The sequence below is a fragment of the Lipotes vexillifer genome, unplaced genomic scaffold (assembly GCF_000442215.2).
Source record: "Lipotes vexillifer unplaced genomic scaffold, Lipotes_vexillifer_v1.1 scaffold351, whole genome shotgun sequence".
NCBI lineage: Eukaryota > Metazoa > Chordata > Mammalia > Artiodactyla > Lipotidae > Lipotes > Lipotes vexillifer.
This window is the reverse complement of record NW_006787659.1, coordinates 752214-760883: the sequence shown is the minus strand read 5'-3', so window position 1 is coordinate 760883 and position 8670 is coordinate 752214.

The window sequence follows — 8670 nt, the reverse complement described above, 5'->3', positions numbered from 1 at the left end:
ATCTGCACCCCTGTGTTCATTGCAACATTATTTACAATAACCAAGACATGGAAACCATCTAAGTGTCCACTGATGGATGAATGGGATAAATAAGGTGTGGTATATCTATAGCATAATATTATTAAGCCATAAAAAGAAGGAAATCCTGCCATTTGCATCAACATGGATGAAGCTTGAGGGCATTATGCTGTTTAAAAAAAAACAGAGGTAGAGCTGAGTTTGTTGTATTATGGCCGTTTTCTTAAAGAAATCTCAAGATTTGTTTCAACTCTGAGATGAACAATCCTTGGAAATGCTATCAAAAAGGGAAAAAAGCTGGGGAAATAAAGAGGATGGGGGAAGAAAATAACTTAAGTACCATCAGTGGTTCCACTTGACTTTCTCTTCAATAAATGCAAACCCTGGAAAGATTAGTCGATATATCTCCTGTGACCCCAAGTATCTCAGTTACCATAGGCCCCTCAGGAAGTGACCATCCTGTTGTCCTGTGTATGATTTTACTGTTCAAATATGCACAATTTTTGTGTAATGTGACTCATAAATGTAAATGATGGCTCACTGAATGCCCAAAGTAACAGAGATCTGTTTCATCTTTGGAGAAAAAGAGGTGTTGAATGTATTGAGAAATATGTATTGATATCCAATGTGATCCCTTCCTAAGGGACTTGCAACTGCAGTTTTGATGACATTCAGTTTTGCCTTCTACCGCCTGTGGAACTTAACCTCTGTTAGGATAGATCAGATTTCTTCTTGATCATTTTGTGTTAAATGGTTAGATTTCTGTACGAGTTTTAAGGTGCATCTTTCATACAGAAATGAAAAATGAGGCTTGAAAATACTGAGGCTCTCATACCCTTTCTATATTATTTTCATTCATTTCATCACAAATACAGATTCTAAAGCCTCTGTCACTAGATCAGCAGTTAATGGGGCTATTATTGGAGCCTTACCCCTAATATGGGTATTAGGGGCCACATTAAATACTTTATGAATAAATGTCTTGCTGTGGGAAGAAGCCATGAGTGGAACAAGAGATTGTTTTGTCCGTCTGATGTTGACACATCCATATTGGCTGTGACGGACTCTCTCACCTGGAGCAGTGACTTCTTCACTTCCACCTTAAGGGAAGCATGGCTACATCAGTGGTCAGCAGTGCACTTGAGACTTGGGGGGATTCTTAGTGTAATAAATGGAGGGCCATCTTGATGTTTTGGGGACTGTGGAATATGAAGTAAGTTGGGGATCTTACTTCACTATGGGTCCACTCATCAGTATAAATGACCATTAGCAAATTATATATGAATGCCTGAGGTACAGAAGCCTCCCCTGCTAACATCAGGCAGGGGAAAAGCTGGAAAATAAGACAATAAACTCAGATAGTTGTTCTTAGCAACTTGTGGTTCAGTGGAGATGAACATGGTGTCTTTATTTTCTGGTTACTGATTGCTGTGTGGAAAACCAACAGTGGCTTCACTGGCTTTGCTGTACTGTACTGCAGTCTCTCCTCTGTCACTGCTGTTGCTTTCTTAGTGGAGCTCGGTGCCACTATTGGTCTCTTGAAGGGCTGCAGAATCTCTGAGTGTGTCTCTTTGGAAATTGGGAAATAAGATACAGGACTTGACCTCAAATTAGAAAAAAAAAAAAAAAAAAAAAAAGCCTTTAGTTCCATAGTGGAATACGATTTTATATGATGAAAATATCTTTATGTTTTATAAGGTATGTGTGTGTTTGTGTGTATACAACATCTTTCACACTGGGGGGAAAAGAGAAAATGATGAGATTGATGGGCTTGTTATTTTGGGTGGAGCTAGGAATTCTCACCATAATAATGGTTAAGAACTCAGACTCTGAGACATGCAAAGCTGGATTCCTATCCCAGCTCTGTCACTAGCTTGATCTTGGGATGCCTCTGAATCTCTCAACATTTGTTTTTGTATCCGTAAAATGGGGGAAATGATTGTGGCTAACTCATAGAGTATTGTGAATAGTAAATGATGAAAAAGTCAGCAAAACACCTAGAATTTTCTACATGAAGTATGCCATGATAATAGCTAAATCATTTCTGCAACTTGGCAATGGAATCATACTTCTGTGCTTAAATGTTGTGGTAACGAACCATTACTCATTCCCACAGAACTAGTGCTTCTGTGTAGACGGTCTGAGACTTAGAACCGCATTCATTTGCCACCATTCAGTGTTCGGTTGCAATCAATTTATTAATCCAAGTGAAGATGAATTCTTTCAAGCCACAAGTCAGCTTAACTGGACTCTTAGTATGAAAGTCACTTTCCAGAGTGTGAATGTTTGGTGAATGTTCACCAAACTAGACTAGTGAATGTTTGGTGATGTTCATCTCTGTAACTGAGACTGGAACCAGAAAAATCTAGGGTGTTAAGGAAATTTAGTTGATGCTGAGGATACCTAGAGAAGAATTCTCCACATCAATATTTATTATCCTTCTTAGAGCTTACATTGACAGAGCTGATAACTTCTCTCTGTGGCCAACCTGAACATTTTGACTATTACAAGGTCTCATTTATATAAAACATGTTAAATTGCATTTCCATCTCATACTAACCATACTATTTTTCTATAAACATTTGGGAGAATTTTCATTACTTTGCTTTGAAATCATTTCACTACAAGAACAATTTATGAGGGGCTATCATTTCTCAACACATATTGTGCATACATGAGCATTCTTACAAAGTGAGAAAAACTGAATCTACATTGTTTTCAAATGCAATGATATTTTATGAATACTAAATTTAAACACTGATGAAGTAGCTGGTTTTAAGTTTTATAGATATTTGTGGTCTACATTTTGTAGATTTGGTGTTATTGAAGGTTAAGCAGCTTGGACCATGATAAAAAGAAATCTAGGCATTTAGTTATATTTTATATATTATGACCTTTTTTAATGTAAGCCCAATGGTGTGTTAGTTTCTGCTTTATAACAAAGTGAGTCAGCTATACATATACATATATCCCCATATCTCTTCCCTCTTGCATCTCCCTCCCTCCCACCCTCCCTATCCCACCCCTCTAGATGGTCACAAAGCACCGAGCTGATCTCCCTGTGCTATGCGGCTGCTTCCCACTAGCTAGCTATTTTACATTTGGTAGTGTATATATGTCCATGACACTCTCTCACTTTGTCACAGCTTACACTTCCCCCTCCCCATATCCTCAAGTCCATGCTCTAGTAGGTCTGTGTCTTTATTCCTGTCTTACCCCTAGGTTCTTCATGACCTTTTTTTTTTTTTTTTAGATTCCATATATATGTGTTAGCATACGGTATTTGTTTTTCTCTTTCTGACTTACTTCACTCTGTATGATAGACTCTAGGTCCATCCACCTCACTACAAATAACTCAATTTTGTTTCTTTTATGGCTGAGTAATATTCCATTGTATATATTCCCACATCTTCTTTATCCATTCCTCTGTCGACGGACACTTAGGTTGCTTCCATGTCCTGGCTATTGTGTTCTTTTTGATGAGAGCCATTCTGACAGGTGTGAGGTGATATCTCATTGTGGTTTTGAGTTGATTTTCATTTCCTTGGTGATTATTAATGTTGAGCATCTTTTCATGTGTCTGTTGGCCATCTGCATTTCCTCTTTGGAAAAATGTCTATTCGGTTCTTCTGCCCACTTTTTAATTGAGTTTTTTGTTTTTCTGTTGTTGATTTGTATGAGTTGTTTATATATGTTGGATATTAATCCCTTATGACCAGATATACTGACACTTTAAAATTCAAACTTTCTTTGACTTTTAGAAAGTTAAAATAGCATATATTCCATATACTTTATAACAGTCCTAAAAGGGTTTGAACAATGTCCTTAATCAATCCCATTAGCATGAGGCTAAATAAATAAAAATCTCCAGATTATCTCAGATCAGGTTTCATCACTAAATCTGTTCATGTCAGATGAAGTTTTGCTGCCAAATGATCTATGAAAAAATGAAGTTTTCCCAGCATTTTGAATTTTGGAATACTGTTGAGGAATTATAGACCTATAATCTATAGCCTATTATTAGCATTAATTTTATTTGATTTACAGATTAAAAAATATCATCCTCATTTTATGGCTGGCAAAACTGAGATACAGAGTAAATTAATAACTTTTTCTAGGTGACAGAGCAAGAATGTTATCAAAATAGAGATGAGGGCTTCCCTGGTGGCGCAGTGGTTGAGAGTCCGCCTGCCGATGCAGGGGACACGTGTTCGTGGCCCGGTCCGGGAGGATCCCTCATGCCGCAGAGCGGCTGGGCCGGTGAGCCATGGCCGCTGAGCCTGCGCGTCCTGAGCCTGTGCTCCGCAACGGGAGAGGCCGCAGCGGTGAGAGGCCCGCGTACCGCAAAAAAAAAAAAAAATAGAGATGATGTCAGAGTGCCCTGACATACCCCAAACCCCCAGGGATCTTCTTAACTTTTAAATAGAATCCTTAGTTATTCAAATGACTGTTTCATTATGGCTTGCTTGGGCCATGATTACAGCCATTTCTCTAGGCAGGCCAGGACCTCAGCACTTCTCAACACCATGGTGCTGCATCCAGTTTCACTGGCTTTTGATGCACTGGGGCACTGGTTGTGTAATTGCTCTAAAAAGCTCTAGGGCTTATATAGCAAAATATACATGTGTGACATTGTTGGGATGGGCTAAATTAAGTGTATCTGCTCCTCGCAAGGTCCATTTTGCTAGCATTTTCCTTTCCTCCCTTTGCTGAAGTCAAGAGGACTGAAGCTAGCTTCCTGCTCTGTCTCCTCCCAGCTCTTAAAATTTCCTGCTCTGTTTCGCTGGCACCATCCATGCCAGGACCCAGGGCATGTTTCACTGCTGCAGCTGTTTCACTCGCCTATTTTTGTCAGCACAGCGGTTAGTCTCAGAAGTGATGGCTTAAAATAATTCACCTGATGTCCTCTTGGACATCTGAAACCTGAATGACTTCGCAACACCTGAGGGTGCTGAGAAACCTGTGTTGTCACTCATGGTGTCTTTAGCAGAAAGCTGATATTAGCATTCAGGTTTTTTTTTGCATATAGGCATTCATTCATTCCTTTATTTGTCTGTTTATCCAGGGAGCATTTATGAAAAACCTAGGAGCGAGCTACCTGCTAGGAAGATCACACGAAGATCACTAGACAGCTGTCTCTCTGGAAATACAGCGGGGAAATAATGTTTTTCCTCCCTGGCACAGATACGATACGTCATAAATTAGCCGAAGCATTCACCGCTTTCCAATGGTGTGAGCAAAGGCATCATTCGTTTTTTACAGCCACACATAAGAAGCCAGGCAGGGTAGTTTAATGTCGTGGGTTAGCAGCACTGGGCTTTGGTGACATATGGCTTGGGTTCAAAATCTGGCCAACCATTTACTAGGCTGGCTGATTTGGAGAAGTTACCTATACATGGAGCACATTTGTGGCTCCATTTGAGAATCCCCTGACTTTTGGTTCTGCTGTCTGTGAAATGTGGGTGATGCTGTTTTGCTGAGGAGCTTAATGAAGCTATTTGTGTGTATGAATTCAGCCTGATGGTGACACGAAAAATAGTTTTCTTTCCCTCCATTGCTGTACTCTGACCTATTCTTTGATATCTCCCTCTCTGTCTTTTCATGAGACCTTCTCTCACTTTTTATTGCCTTTAACAATAAGGACAGTATTATTTTCAGCCATTAAAATGTTTAGTCTAGTTTAGGTTAAAAATTTACATAAACCATCAAGAGAGTGACATGAGCTATTTCAATATATATAATTACATATTAATTTATATATAACTATAATATAATTTATATAATATATTAATATATATTTATAATATATTAATATGTTTTTCAAATACATATATATTATACATCTTGTATACAATATATATGACAAATGGTTCACCCAGAATATATAATATATTAATGTATATTATATTTATATAATATATATTGTTTAAAAATTTATTTATTTCATTATTTATTTTATTTTTGGCTGCAATGGTCTTCATTGCTGTGCATGGGCTTTTCTCTAGTTGTGGAGAGGGAGGCTACTCTTCGTTGTGGTGCGTGGGCTTCTCATTGTGATGGCTTCTCTTGTTGTGGAGCATGGGCTTTAGGTGCGTGCGGGATTCAGTAGTTGTAGCACTTGGGTTCAGTAGTTGTGGCTTACAGGCTCAGTAGTTGTGGCACATGGGCTTAGTTTCTCCGCGGCTTGTGGGATCTTCCCGGACCAGGGGTCAAACCCATGTCCCCTGAGTTGGCAGGCAGATTCTTAAGCACTGCACCACCAGGGAAGCCCCATATAATATACTGATATATATTCATATAATATAGTTTTATAATGTATTAGTATATTATATATTTCAAATATGCTATATTATATATTTCCTACATGTACATTATAGGAATATATATATTATACATATTATGTATAATTATGTATTATACATATTATAATAATATTATAATATCGTACGTATCATGTATAGCTATACATAATAATAAATATTACGTATAATCATACATATTATGTATATTAAAGATATATTAATATATTATACATTAAATTTAATATATAATATATTAATATATTATTTTGGCATATTATTATAACACATATATTTGATATATATTAAATATACATTATATATTATATAAATATATATTTTAATATATTATACATTATCAATATATTATTATAACACATATATATTTAATATATTATTATGACACATTATTATATTACTATTTTAATACATTATTATAACATACAATATATTATTATAATAATATCTCAAAATATTATATGTTATGTATTAAATATATTACATATTAAACAAATATAAATTGTATATAATATATAATATAATTATATATTATATATAATATATAGGATATGAATATATTATATATTCTTATAATATAGTTATATATTGTATTAATATATTTTATATTTCAAACATATATAAAATATAATATATAATAGAAATATTTTTATATTTAATATATTTATATGTAATACATTTATATTAATATATTTATATTATTAAATTTATATTTATAAACATATAAAATATGTTAATATAATTTGTATTATATAATATTTCAATATATATTTTGTATATCATATATATTTGAAATATATAATATATTAATATATTATCTATATTAATATCTTATATTTTGAAATATATATTATATAATATATATGACAAATTACTCACCCAGCATATATAAAGCACTTCTACAAATCAGTGAGAAAGAAAGCAACCCAATAGAAAAATGAGCAAATGACTTGAACAGACACTTCATAAAAAAGTATCTCCCACTGGCTGATAAATTTATGAAAAGCTTCTTAAATTCATTACTCACCAGAAAAATGCAGATTAAAACTACAATGAGACACTACTATATAGGTACCAGAATAGTACCTATTTATTTTATAAAAAGGCAAAAGTGATCATGTATTGAGAATACAGAACAACAGGAAATTTCAATCAGCTGCTGATGGGAACATAAATTGATTTTCCCAACATGGGAAAACTCTTTGGCAATATCTATTAAAATTAGACATAAGCATATGCCATGACCCAGCAAACCCCCTCCTAGGTGTAGACCCCACAGAAATGCATACACTTGTGTTCACAAAAGGCATTCTCTGCAACATTTATAGCCCCACAGTGGCCCCAAACTGGAATCTATCCAAATTTTCACACAATCAAATATTATATGACAATGCAAATCAATGATTTACAACTCAGCAAAAACATGGATAAATCTCATAAATGTAATATTGAGTGAAAGAAGCCAGTCCCCCAAAGACTACATATTCTAGGATTCAATTTGTTTGAAGTACAGAAACAGAAAAAACTAATCTATAACATTGGAGGTCATTCTTTGGGAGAGTATAACTGAATTGAAAGAGGGCAAGAAGGAGACTCTCCTGTTTCTTGACTGGGATGCTAGCTGTACAGTGTGTTCAGTTTGTGAAAATTTATCAAACTATGCACTCATGTATGTGTATTTTTCTGTATGCCCTCTTCAGTAAAATTCTCTTCTTTTCCCCATGACTCTGGAATATTTTTCACTTATCCTTACCTTGCTTTTCTGTACCTTCCCGTATCACCTACCCATTCTTTTTACACTCCTATTATCCTTGAGCTCTGGGATGCTACAGTCCAGAGCCCAAGGAGACCTGGGCTGGGGTAGACTCTTCCCTGTTCTCCCCACCTCCCAGACAAGCTCTGTACATCCAGGCAGAGCTCTCTCTGCAGCTCTAGTCCTTGGTCCTATGAGCCATCTTGGGGATTCTTGAACACATTACACACCAGGATCTTCTTGTGCTCTGCAGCCCTCCCACCTACCTGATGTGGGGAAAATCATGACGTGGCCTGCACAAAACTTTTGAGAAACATTCAAAATTTAATGCAGAATCCGATCAGCCATAACCAGAATGTGAGTGATTCTTTACATCCAAAGGCCTGAGTTCTTCAACAGATCAAATGTAAAGAAAGAAATGGTTTGGGTTCTATGGAGTAAAATAGACATTCAAGGAATATCGAATTAAAACTAATAGGCAAGAATAAACTACCGTGTCTAGGGATGCACTAAAATTATTTTTTAAAAATACACACAAAAATGATTACTGTACCATCAGGGTAATGGTTACTTGCTGGGTGT